Consider the following 13,469-nt stretch of genomic DNA (forward strand, 5'->3'; position numbering starts at 1 on the left):
TTCTGGTATTTTCTGCTTTCAGCCAAGATTCATCTGACATCAGCAATGATACCCCTTGCTCCACATCCTCTTCAGATCCTTGCCTGAACCCCATGCACTGCGACAGCATTTTGTCTTCAGCACATTCTTGCTTGTGTGTGATGTTAATGCTATTGTTCTACAGTTTGTGCATTCTGTTGGCTTACCTCTCTTTGGAATGAATATAAATATAAATCTCTTTCTGTCAGTTGGTCAAGTAGCGATCTTCCAAATTTGGGGGCATAGACAAGTGAGTGCTTCCAGAGCTTCAGGAGCTTGTTGAAACATTTCAGTCGGTATTTCATCAATTCCTGAAGTCTTGGTTTTGTCTAATGCTTTCAGGGGAGTTTGAACTTCTTCCTTCAGCGCCATTGGTTCTTGCTCATATGCTACCTCCTGAAATGGTTGAATGTTGTATTAGTCTGAGTACTTTTGAGAAACAAATCCACAGGAACTCATAGATAGATAGATAGATAGATAGATAGATAGATAGATAGATAGATAGATAGATAGATAGGTGAGAGATTTTAATATAAAGGTTAAGTTTACATCAAGAAAACATCCCAAATCACTGCTGCCCAAACCCATAAGTTGAACATTAAACCATATGTCCCACACCAATCCACAAAATCCTCCTCCATCCCACAAAACACATGCAATGATGCTGACTGCAGGAGGAAAGCCCAGTCGGTGAATGTGTAAGCCTCTCAGTGCTGGCAGGGTCTCCACATGGCTGCTCCAGCACCCAGGACTGCATTGGGGTAGGTACTTGTGACTTTTCCTTAGGGATGTTTTACAGGAAGTGAGCCTTGCCAGCTGAAGCACCGAACTGGCAAAGGCAGCTGCACCCTGGTCCAACCATCAGGAAGCAAGAGACCTGAGAACTAGAGAGGCGAGGCTCACTGAACCATTTATCCCTCCAATCTTCACTTAATCCCATATGTGTTTATCGGCCAGGTTGGCACAATAAACTAACTACCTCAAATATTGACTAAGTTTTTAAATCTTAAGTAACAGTTTCATTATTTTTGTCAGATATTGTTTAACATTTTTAAGCTCACTCTTATAATTGGAAAGGTGAACACACAATGACATGCTATTTTGTTCTTTGATGCCTGATAACTGATCCCTTTGGCACCTCGTGATCACACAGGCTGGTGTGTTCTTCCATGTGTGCTTTATTGCTTCTGAGCTAGATGGCCGCTTGTTTACCTTCTTATAACATAATCTAGCTTTAAGTGTTAACTCTATGAAATAATAAACTATCTTTATAATTTTTTATACTTAAGATGGCCACTAGGGCAGCAATCCAGATGGTAAATGATTTGAATTCCACCACTGCCTATCGGACAGGGTAGAACTGCCCTGTGAGTTTCTGAGACTGTAACTGTTTACAGGAGTAGAAAACCTCAGATTTCTCCTATTTGCAACTTGGCAGCCATATGTTTGCTATTTTCTTTGTTTTTTGTGTGACATGTTTTAGTTCTGTAGACAAAGGATTTGCTTTAGTGCGTGAGCATTATTGAAATTGGTGCTTTGTGTCTAACTTTTATTGTTTTATTTCTTTTAAAAATCATTTTATTGGGGGCTCATATAGCTCTTATCAAAATCTATCCATCCATCCATCCATCCATCCATCCATCCATTGTGTCAAGCACATTTGTACATTTGTTGCCATCCTCGTTTTCAAAACATTTTATTTCTACTTGTGCCCTTGGTATCAGATCCTCATTTCCCCTCCCTCATGAACCCTTGATAATTTATAAATTATTATTTTTTTAAGTCTTACACTGACTGATGTCTCCCTTCACCCACCTTTCTGTTGACTGTCCCCCTGGGAGGGCGTTATATATAAATCATTGTGATCAGCTCCTCCTTTGTCCTCCTACCTTCCCATTCCCCTTCTGATATGGCTACTCTCACTATTGGTTCTGAGGGTTTTCTCTGTCCTGGATTCCTTGTGTTTCCAGCTCTTAGCTGTACCCGTCATGTACATGCTCTGGTCCAGCCGGATTTGTGAGGTAGAATTGGAGCACTCTAGCCATCCTTCTTCCAAGACGTTGTTTGTCTTGGAAAAAACGTAGCGATAGATCTTGACATATCCTTCTTGATGACGAATGCAATACCATCCCCTCGACCTTCTCCTTCCAGTCCCTTGATTTTCTGATTCAACATGACCGGTGCCAGTCAGTGCCAGCTAACGCCTAGAATATTGATCTTCATGTGCTCCATTGCATTTTTGATGACTTCCAATTTTCCTAGAGTCATACTTCGTATATTCCAACTTTCAATTTTTATTTTTTTTACACCGTGCAACCCCGCTTCAGTGCCGGAAGCCTATGGGCTAGGAGGCAAGGCAATGGTTCGGGCTTGCGGTTTGCTCTGGCATGGGACACGATGAGAGGCCCATGGGGCTGGCTGCGCCTGCCATAAATCCAAACCCATGCGCCAACTTCCAATGTTTAATTGAGGCTTTCAGCTGTTTCTTCTCATTTGAGTCATGTCCCATCAGCACGTGAGTGTCCTGACGGCTTTACTCCCCAAACCTTTATCGCATCCATGCCATTATGCTCGACTCTACTTTGAGAAGGCAGCTTTTCTTCTGTCATATTTTCAGTGCCTTCTGACCCTAGGGGCTCCTCTTCTGGCACTGTCCCTGACACTGTTCTCCTGCTAGTCATGAGGTTTTGAGTAATGACCAGGTTTTGATGCTATTTATAAGATTTGGGGTGGCTAACCTCTGAAGGGTACAGCCTATTCATTCATCCTAGTCTGCTCTTAGTCTGGAAGCTCTGCTGAAACCTGTTCCCCTTGAGTACCCCTGCAGGTATTTGAAATACCAGTGACGTAGCTTCCAACATCACAGTAACACACAATTCACCAGTTAGACAAACTGATAGATGAGAAAAGAGTAGGAAGGAATAACTCAAAGTTCAATAGTGAAACATTTTGTTTCTTTTTCCCTTGTTCAACTTTATATCATTGATTACAGTAACCCTCCAAAGAGGGTCTGCTGTGACTCCAGGTAGCTTTTCCAGGACTGACTTTCCCAGCATCTTCTTATGTCAGGGATCCAGGTTGTGGTGAAAGAGGATCCTCTGAAGGAAGTAGTGAAGGAAGACGAGTACTGGGTCAGCAACTACTTGGACTGCAAGTACAGACCACGACCTGTTGATGAGATCCTCAGGTTGGCAAAGAACACTGTTGGTAAGAAGGTGAAGTACAACCTCCTGTGTTGTAATTGTGAGCACTTCGCCACTGAGCTGAGATATGGCAAACGCCACAGCAAGCAGGTAAGACACCCCTTTGGCAATCCTTTGTGGGGTTCTGTTTCTAGAGGAGGGGAAGGGGCATCAGAAGATCCCTGTGAGATTTCTTACATTGATTAAACCAAAAAAATGCCAGGCATTGGAAATGATGGATCTCTTTCATATGGTGAATGCAATATGGTCGGAAGAAAAATGAATGATTTCATGTGATGGGAGAGGGAGAGGTGGGCTTCCCTTTTACTGAGACCAATGTCCTGTCCTACTTTGCAGGGTAATTGTGCCATGGCATCAATGGGTATTGTGTCCCTATTGCTTTTTGCTCCTTGAGTCATAGTCACTTGAACAATAACTGCTTGAAGAACTTATTAAAAATTCCAGAGGGCCTACTTCATAGACCAGCCGTTCATCTGTGTGCCCGACTTGTCTCTCACTGGCTCTTGGAAAGACCAATTGTAAACGGCGGTCCATTTCCTGAAGAATAAAGTGAATGGGTCTTATTACTCCTGCATCAAACCTCCACTCTGCTTGACTATAAACTCGGGAATCTTCAGAAGGGAAGAAACTACCGTTAACCATCTGAGGGGCACTTCTCCCTGCACAGTCTTTTAAAGGGCTTCCGATTTAGTCTCTTCCACTATGATGTCAGGGTAATAGTGTCTGCTTCATCATATTTTGTTGAGATCAAATAAATTGGTGTAAGTAAAATGCCGGAGCACAGTCCTTAATCTATAGCAGATGCTCAATAAATTCACTAATTCTGTTTTACCCTAACCTTGATTACTGTTACTCTCAGGGTGGACAAGAAATTAAATTTGTTATTTATATAATCTCAATATTTTGTATATGAATCCAAAATCTCTAATAGAAGGACGTAATTCCACCATACTCCCGTTGGTTTTTTTTTAAATGACATTCATTTGTAATGAAGTCTAAGCTTTACCCTCCAACTGGGTAAAGCCATTCTCCAAAGGGCTCACCATGGCCACCACCATTATGGTCCACTCTGCTCATTATCTCAAGAATATGAATAGCACACAACATATCATAGAATAGAAAATAACAGAATTTAGCTGATGACAGTTCTTAACGGAAGCTCGGGGTTACCTAAAGTGAAAACAACAAAGGAATCACTTATGTCTTCTCCTCCTAAATGTGGTGATGCTCAGAGCCCTGGAGCCACATCAGTTCATAGATTTAAGTCCTGAGTGGTCCTCTAACCTCAGTCTTTATCTACATCTGTGTCAGTCTGGGTACTTTCGAGAAACAAATCCACAGAAATGCATGTATAAGAGAGAGTTTTATATAAAGGTTAAGTGTGCATCAAGAAAACATCCCAACCCAGTGCTGCCCAAGCCCACAAGTCCAACATTAACCCATATGTCTGACACCAATCCACAAAGTCCTCCTCCATCTCTCAAAACACACGCAATGATGCCCACTGCAGGAGGAAAGCTGAGTCAGTGAATGTATAAGCATCTCAGCACTGGCAGGGGTCACCACACGGCTGCTCCAGCACCCAGGGCTGCATCGGGGTAGATCCATGTGGCTTCTCCTCAGGGATGTCTTGCAGGAAGTGAGCCTTGCCAGCTAAAGCAGGGAACTGCTAAGGTAGCTGCACTCTGGTCTGATCATCAGAAAGCAAGAGACCCGATAACTAGAAAGGCGAAGCTCACTGAGCCATTTATCCCTCTGCCCTTCAAATAACCCCACATGTGTTTATCAGCCAGGTTGGCACAATAAACTAACAACCTCAACATCCATGTCAAAAATCAGATATCAACCCGACACAATGGTAGTCCATGCCCCCTGCAACACAAGACCACCCAATGTAAGAAATATCTTTCTCTTTCCTGTTTAAGGCTCACTTCATTCACTGAGGCTGTCTGAGGTTTCACTGCCACTCTTGCTGAACCAGGATCAATTTGTTTCTAGAACAACTAACAAGGCTCATAGTGATTCCCTTCAATGCAAACACTGAATCCTTCCCGTGATTCTGTTCAATGCAAACACTGAATCCTTCCCATGAAGATTCTGTATATGCTCCCTGATGAGGCCAAAGCTAACTGAGCTCCTTCCATTTTTGGGGGGGTCATCTTTGAGTAATTCATATTGCTTATATCCACTTGATTCATTTTTCCCCCGTAGCCAAGCGCCTTGTCTCCTTTTCCTCACCACTATGCCAGGGGAGTCTACTCTAATGTCTGACACACAAAGTTTTCTCAACAACAACACAATTAAATGCCATCAAAGAGGTAAAGGAAATATATTCATTAAGCAAGAATAGGAAGCTGTAAAAAAGAAACTTTAGAGAACAAAGTACGAATCTTCGCATTTTGCTGAAAAAATTATTTAGAACATGATCAAATCTCTGGAATAAAGGAAGTAAAGGAGACACAAATGTGTTAAACAATGATCAACGGATTCATTCATGCTTTGGGAAAATCAGAGGGTGGAACTTATCAATCTTTATTTCAAAAATAAATTGCAAGGGAAAAAAGAGGAGTGTCAGTTATCTAGTGTGTATGTAAGAGGAAAACCACAAGTGGAAGGATTTAGCAAACAGGAGTTTATTTTCTGAATTTAGGAGGCTAAAAGTCTGAATTCAGGGCACCAGTTCTAGGTGAAGGCCATTTCTTTCAGTTACTCTGGGCGAAGGGCCTTCCTCTACAGTTTGGTCCTTGGCTCTCCTTCTGGCTTGACATATATCCTTCTCCATCTCTGCTTCTCTTATCTGCTACTTCTTATCTTGTAATAGAAGTAAAATACACCTTACCCCAGTGCATTACCATAACAAAGAAAACCCAGTGGAACTATAACCACAGGCATAGTGGTTAACATTTACAACATTTATTTTTGGACGGCAAAATTCAATAACAGAGAAGATGAAATTTACACATAAAATATAGAGAAATTTTGTTCATTTAAAATCTACTTGGACTACTGAAATAATGAACTTTGTGAAAAAGACTAATGCAAATAAATCAAGTGAATCATTTTATAAGCACTAACCAATTATGAAATTCATTTTTTTTAAGTAACATTTTCAGGTAGCACAATAAGTTATAAATTGTCTAAGTTTAAATCTAACCAAAGTGATGCGAGGCCCTGATCAACATGAAAGAGAAAATGTTATTGGACATAAAGGACCACCAAGATAAATTAAAAGCTATACTGTATTCATGGTTGGGAAGAGGGATATAAGATGAACGCCCTTCCCTACATAATCTACACAGTCAGTGTAATGTGAATAAAACACCCGTAATAATGTATTTGTATATATTGCTATTGAAAAACTTATCCTAAAGAAAGAAAGATATCCTAAAATTTCCTATGGAAGAATCAAGAGCCAAAATCAACCAAGAGACTGCTGAGGAGAATGAAGAAGGGTGAGTCATCCACAGGATTTCAGGATTTACTGTAAAAGCTATAGCAAAGATGCCAAGAGGAAAAATAAATAATCACCAATGTTGCTCCTGGCACCGCTGAATGGGACAGAGTCGAACTGCCTACATCCATGCCTTCCCTTGCTTTGGTCTTGACACATGGGAGATCTTGACTCACTCACCCAATTGTGATTTCCTCGATGACCTAAATTTTATCCAAAGACAATAATGCTATAGTTTCTCATTGGGCACTTAAATTATCTTGTCATTTATTTTAAGTTTTATTAGATTATAATCAGGGTATGTGTGCTATAAAATCTCAACGTTGAGTGACTCCCTAAGATTTTCCCTTGTGATAGATAACATGCTTGAAAGTGTCCCTTCTTGAAAAGGGAACAACAAGTGATCCAAATCGGTGGTGAGGAGGGTGTAGGAGGCCTGGTAGGACATGATCAAGAGTAATGTAACCAAGAGGAATTGCTGAAACCCAAATAAAGACTGAGTATGATAGTGGGACAAGAGGAAATTCAAAGGAAATAGAGAAAAGAGATAGGAGGCAAAGGGCATTTATAGAGGTCTAAATAAAGGCATGTACATAAGTAAATATATTGATATGAGGATGGGGAAATAGATCTATGTGCACATATTTATAGGTTTAGTATTAAGGTAGCAGAAGGAATTGGGCCTCCACTCAAGTACTCCCCAAATGCAAGAATACTTTGTTCTAATAAACTGAAATTCTATGATGCTCACCTTCCCGACATAATAGCTTAAGACAAAGAGGGTGAATAAGCAAATGTGGTGAAGAAAGCTGATGGTGCCCGACTATCAAAAGAGATAGCATCTGGGGTCTTAAAGGTTTGAAGGTAAGCAAGCAGCCATCTAGCTCAAAAGCAACAAAGCCCACATGGAAGAAGCACACCAGCCTGTCTGATCACAAGGTGCCGAAAGGATCCATTATCAGGTATCAAAGAACAAAAATATCATATCATTGTGTGCTCACCTCCATGATATGATTACTGAAGACAAATGGGTGCATAAGCAAATGTGCTGAAGAAAGCTGATGGTGCCCGGCTATCAAAAGACATAGTGTCTGGGGTCTTAAAGGCTTGAAGATGAACAAGTGGCCATCTAGCTCAGAAGCAACAAAGCCCACATGGAAGAAACACACCAGCCTGTGCAATCATGGGGTGTCGAAGGGATCAGGTATCAGGCATCATCAGAACAAAAAAAATCATATCATTGTGAATGAGGGAAGGGGTGAACATTGGAGACCCAAAACCCATTTGTAGGGCACTGGATATCCCCTTACAGAAGGGTCTCAGGGAGGAGACGAGCCAGTCAGGGTGCAATGTAGCAACGATTAAACATACAACTTTCCTCTAGTTCCTAAATGCTTCCTCTGCCCCGCGCGCCCCCCTCCCCCTGGCCCCCCACTATCATGATCCCAATTCTACCTTACAAATCTGGCTAGACCAGAGGATGTACACTGGTACAGATAGGAACTGGAAACACAGGGAATCCAGGGCGGATGTTCCCTTCAGGAGCAGTGGTGTGAGTGGTGATACTGGGAGGGTGAAGGGAGGGTGGGTTGGAAAGGGGGAACCGATTACATGGATCTACATATAACCTCCTCCCTGGGGAACGGACAACAGAGAAGTGGGTGAAGGGATACATCAGACAGAGCAAGATATGACAAAATAATAATTTACAAATTATCAAGGGTTCATGAGGGAGGAGGAAGGGGAGAGGGAGGGAGGGGAAAAAATGAGGAGCTGATGCCAGCGGCTTAGATGGAGAGCAAATGTTTTGAGGGTGAGGGCAATGAATGTACAAATGCGCTTTACACAATTGATGTATGTATGGATTGTGATAAGAGTTGTATGAGCCCCTAATAAAATGATATAAAAAAGTGTCCCATCTTTTAGGGTACACAGTTGTAAAGATGTCTTTCCAATTAAGCTCTTTGGTGATACAGTTCAGATGACCTGTATCCCTTTTTTTATTCTGATCTAGCGAATAATGTGAATACAATGTTAAAATCCCTATAGTTCAGTGCCAAAGTCCATGGATGGTATAAGCAGTTTGTAACCAGCTATTAACCTAAAGGTTGGTCATTGGAAGCCACGCAGTGGTTCTGCAGAAGAAAGGCCCGATGAATTGTTTCCATAAAGAACACAATCAAGAAAATTCCCTGGAGCAGTTCTGTTCTGTACCACAATTGCCATGAACTACAATTTGGTTTCAGCATAAGGTGGCTACATTAAAAAGTAACGATGAATCTTTGAAGCGCCCCTAACATGGATGAACCTGAAGAACACAATGCCAAATGAAATAAGTCAGTCAGAAAAGGACACATATTGGATGAGACCATCATTATAAAAAATCAAGAAGAAATTTTTCAGACTCACAGAAACATTCTCTGGTGCTTACCAGGGGTGGGAGGGGAATGAAAGATACATCACTCACTAGGAAGTAGACACATATTAACTTAGGTAAAGAGAAAGGGGGGTGGGGGTGGGGAGAGACATTCCTTTGGGAAACTTTTCAAAGCTGGCTTTCTTTAGGCTAAGAAAACTGCTTCAACTTGTATGAATCAGAGAAATTTTCATATACTTGGCTCCTAGCAATCTTTTTTATTTAAACCGCTTTCATGCTTTGGGAAAAATATACAAGCTCACTGTTTTAGTCTGGGTACATTAGAGAAACAAATCCATAGAAACTCGTGTATAAGAGAGAGTTTTATATAAAGGGTAAGTGCACATCAAGAAAACATCCCAACCCAGTGCTGCCCAAGCCCACAAGTCCAACATTAACCTATGTGTCCGACACCAATCCACAAAGTCGTCCTCCATCTCACAAAACACATGCAATGATGCCGACTACAGGAGGAAAGTCGAGTCAGTGAATGTGTAAGCATCTCAGCGCTGGCAAGGGTCACCACACTGCTCCTCCAGCACCCAGGGCTCCATCAAGGTAGGTCCATGTGGCTTCTCCTCAGGGATGTCTTGCAGAAAGAGAGCCTGGCCAGCTAAAGCAGGGAACTGCTAAGGCAGCTGCACTCTGGTCTGATCATCAGAAAGCAAGAGACCCAAGAACTAGAAAGGCGAAGCTCACTGAGCCATTTATCCCTCTGCCCTTCAATTAACCCCACATGAGTTTATCGGCCAGGTTGGCACAAAAAACTAACTACCTCACTCACTGAAAAAAATTTTTTAAGTAAATTCGAATGAACAGAGGAAACACATTACCCAACATTTCATCATCTGGACTTAACTACTGCTAACACTTGAGAAAGACACTTCTAGATTTCTTTCTATGTGTATAATCTCTACACATATTAAAAATAATTACAACCAAGAAACCATAGAAACCTGTTGCACTCTCTCATAGGGTGGGCATGAGTCATAATTGACTTGACAGTAACAAGTTTTGTTTTCATTTTGCTTTTTAATGAAAGATGAGAGAAAAGACGAGATGATAAGGCAACAGGCTGTGATGAAAAAAGAACCAACTAAAAGACATATCACATGATATTTCATTTATTCTCACAAGACAAGGTGAGGTGAATGTAAATGTGTTTATATTAACATACAGGGCTTAAATGCATTCCTCGGGAATAGACAGAAATGAAACTCTAAAATATTAAAGGTGTAATGTGGAAAGATAACTGAAATTTTTTTTAGAATATAGAATTTCAGTGGGTCTAAAATAGTAATGGGTCTAGGAAGAGACAGTGGAGATGTAAAATTGGGTACTAAAAATGTTAACAACTATTTTAAATAGAGGATACTTCTAAACTGCGAACATTACTCAGGAAAATGACTCTTCCTAAGCAAAATACATTTTATTATAATAGACCAGTACTTTCACTTATTCTCATAAGACTGTACAATTTAAAGATTCAAGAAGGAATTGTTGAAATCTGTGATGGATGCCCAGACATGTGTGCTGAGAAGCCTTGGGGTGCCACCGTAAACTCCCAGGGGCACAACAGCACACTTGAAAAATATGAAGAAAACAGTGATGTTATTGTTGTGTGCCATCGAGTCAGCTCCAACCCATAGCAACTCTGTGCACAACAGAACGAAACACTGTGCAGACCTAAGCCCTCCTCACCAGTGTTCCTCCGCCTGGGCCCATTGTTGCAGCCACTGTGTCAATCCATCTCATCAAGGGCCTTCCTCTTTTTCACTGCCCTTTCACTTTACCAAATATAACATCCTTCTCCAGAGACTGGCATTCCCTTTCACTACCCTCAAAGTATGTAAGATGAATTCTTGCCATCCTTTCCTCTAAGGAGTCCTCTGGCTTACTTCTCCCAATACAGATAGGTGTGTCATATTAGCCGTCCATGGCACTTTCAATATTCTTCTCCAGCACCACCATTCAAACGCATCGATTCTTCTATGGTCTTCCTTAGTCAATGTCAATGTCCAACCTTCCCTGCCTATGATGCGATGAAGAATCCTGTGGCTTGGGTCAGGCACACTTTAGTCTTCAAAGTAACTGCCTTGCTTCTCAATACTCTAAAGAGATCTTGTGCAGCAGATTTACCTAATGAAACATACCATTTGATCTCCTGACCACTGCTTCCATGAACATTGATTGTGGATCCAAGCAAGACAAAATCCTTGACAACTTCAACCTTGGCACTGGACATCTTTAAACATGGTGTAAACTACTAGCTTCAGGTAGTTCATGGGGGTCTTTTTATAGTGCAAGTATCTAAATATTTCTCTGCTACCCAAAGGGTTGGGAGTTTGAACCTGTGGTATTTACCTAATCTGGTGACAATTTAAGGATTAAGAGTGTAGGAGTGGAATCTAGGCTGTCAATCTGGAGATAACCCATGAGACTTCTGTGTGGGCATGGCCTTCTCCTGAGAATTCTGGTAATTCCTTCTTGAGGCAGGAGACACTCTCTCTCTCATTTCACTCCCTTGGAGACTCTCTACTGACAAGGCTGACTTCCTGTGAGGCATCCCTGAGGAGATGCCACATGGACCACCCCTGATGCGGCCCTGGGAACTGGAATGGCCACGTGGAGACCCCTGCCGGCGCTGAGGTGCTTCTACCACCAAAGACTTTCTACCCACTGGCCTGTGATCTTCTGCATTTGGCGTCATTGCATGTGTTTCATGAGTCTGAAGAGGACTTTATAGATTGCTGTCGGACATATGGGCTAATATAAAACTTATGACTGGGTTGGGATGTTTTCTCAATGTTCAGTTCCTCTTGTATATAAACCTCTCCCTTATATACAAATGCGTGCTTATGAATGTTTCTCTAGTCTACCCAGACTAACACAAAACCCAACCAGAAGGATCTCAGAAGTCAAATCCTCCATGCAGACTTTAGATCATAAAGCACCCCTTCTTGTCCTATTTACCTACTTCTGAAAGGTCACGGGGCCGTTCTGCTCAACACACATAGTTTCACCATGAGTCAAAATTCACAGGATGGCAACAAACAATAGAGGAGCTCATAATTTCAAATCTCAAATAGAAATCACTAAGTGCAATATCATAATTCAGTTCAACTTTCCCTTGCATTGTGTTCTTTTTTTAAAATGCCATATATGTGGAAAACAAACAAAAATGTATGCTTTCTGATGGTCTTAGGCGACTCCTGTGAGAGGGTCGTTCGGAGCCCCTCCCCCAAAGAGGTCACGACCCACAGGTTGAGAACTGCCATCCTAGAGTGAGGCCTGTAATGAGGCAGGGCAGAACCCCAGCCGATGGTGGGCAGGTACCATGCAGTAGAAAGAAACTCTCGCTATTTTAAGCCATTGGTATTTTAGTTATGGTAGCAACACCTCACCTCTCTGGATAAAAAGTCTTTTGCTATAATTATTGTTTCATTGTGTTCCCCTTGCATTTCCAACGATTTTTTTGTGTGTGTGCCATATTTCATTGCTGTGTTATAGTTTATGATTTCAGTTTTTCTAGGAAGACCATAGATGATAAAGCATCCCACCTTTTCCCATTTCATGTTTTGGGCATTTCCGTATGCCTTACCTGGTATTCATTAATATTGCAATTCCTGTATTCTTGATAACATTTTTTTGGATAAGTCTTTACCTGTGAGGTTTTCTACTCCGGAGTGGTTTGCCATCTCAGAAATCCACAGGGGCAGTTTTACTCTGTCCTATAGGGTTGCTATGAGTTGGAATTGACTCAATGGCAGTGAGTTTGGTTTTTTATAGCTCGTTGCACCTCTGAGCTTTAGTTTCTCTTCTGTAAAGGGGAGGAGTAAGAGCGTTTTCTTCAAAGAGTTCTAATGAGGATTTCATGAACTACATTAAGTGCTGAGACCAGTATGTGCTACACAAGATACTCTATATAAAATGCTCAGTATGCCTTATGGAATCCCTAGTATCTTTGAAGTAATACACTAGGTACTGGGGTGCGCAAAACAGCTATGGGTGGCTTCTGCCCTGGTGGGGTAAAAAGCTTAATGATGGGAAAAGGCAACAAACATGTGAACAACCAAACAAATACACCACTACAAAATGAATGTGTATTAGAAGAAAACACTCCTCCTTTGTCAGTTTCCTTGAGGCGTGCTTCTTATCAACAGCATGTAGGTGGGTTTTGTTTCTTAGCAAATCAACACAGTCATGCCGGGACAGCTGGAATATTTGGTTTTATTCTTATTTGACTTTTCTGCTTGATTTGGTGATAGTTCTCCTGTCTTGCTCATCTTCTTCTAAAATTTCAAGTTTCTTTTATGCCTCCCAAGCCCCCAACTCCTATGCCAACCTTCATCTGTGAGTTATAGTATGGATGGATGGCTGG

General features: G+C 41.5%; 1 pseudogene; it reads right to left on the bottom strand.

Moving 5' to 3' along the window:
* Positions 1-2,324: 2,324 nt before the first annotated feature.
* On the bottom strand, positions 2,325-2,465 carry LOC142447661 (small nucleolar RNA SNORA42/SNORA80 family; annotated as a pseudogene).
* Between the last annotated feature and the right edge of the window lie 11,004 nt (positions 2,466-13,469).

Source organism: Tenrec ecaudatus, chromosome 4 (assembly GCF_050624435.1).
Source record: "Tenrec ecaudatus isolate mTenEca1 chromosome 4, mTenEca1.hap1, whole genome shotgun sequence".
NCBI classification, from domain to species: Eukaryota; Metazoa; Chordata; class Mammalia; order Afrosoricida; family Tenrecidae; genus Tenrec; species Tenrec ecaudatus.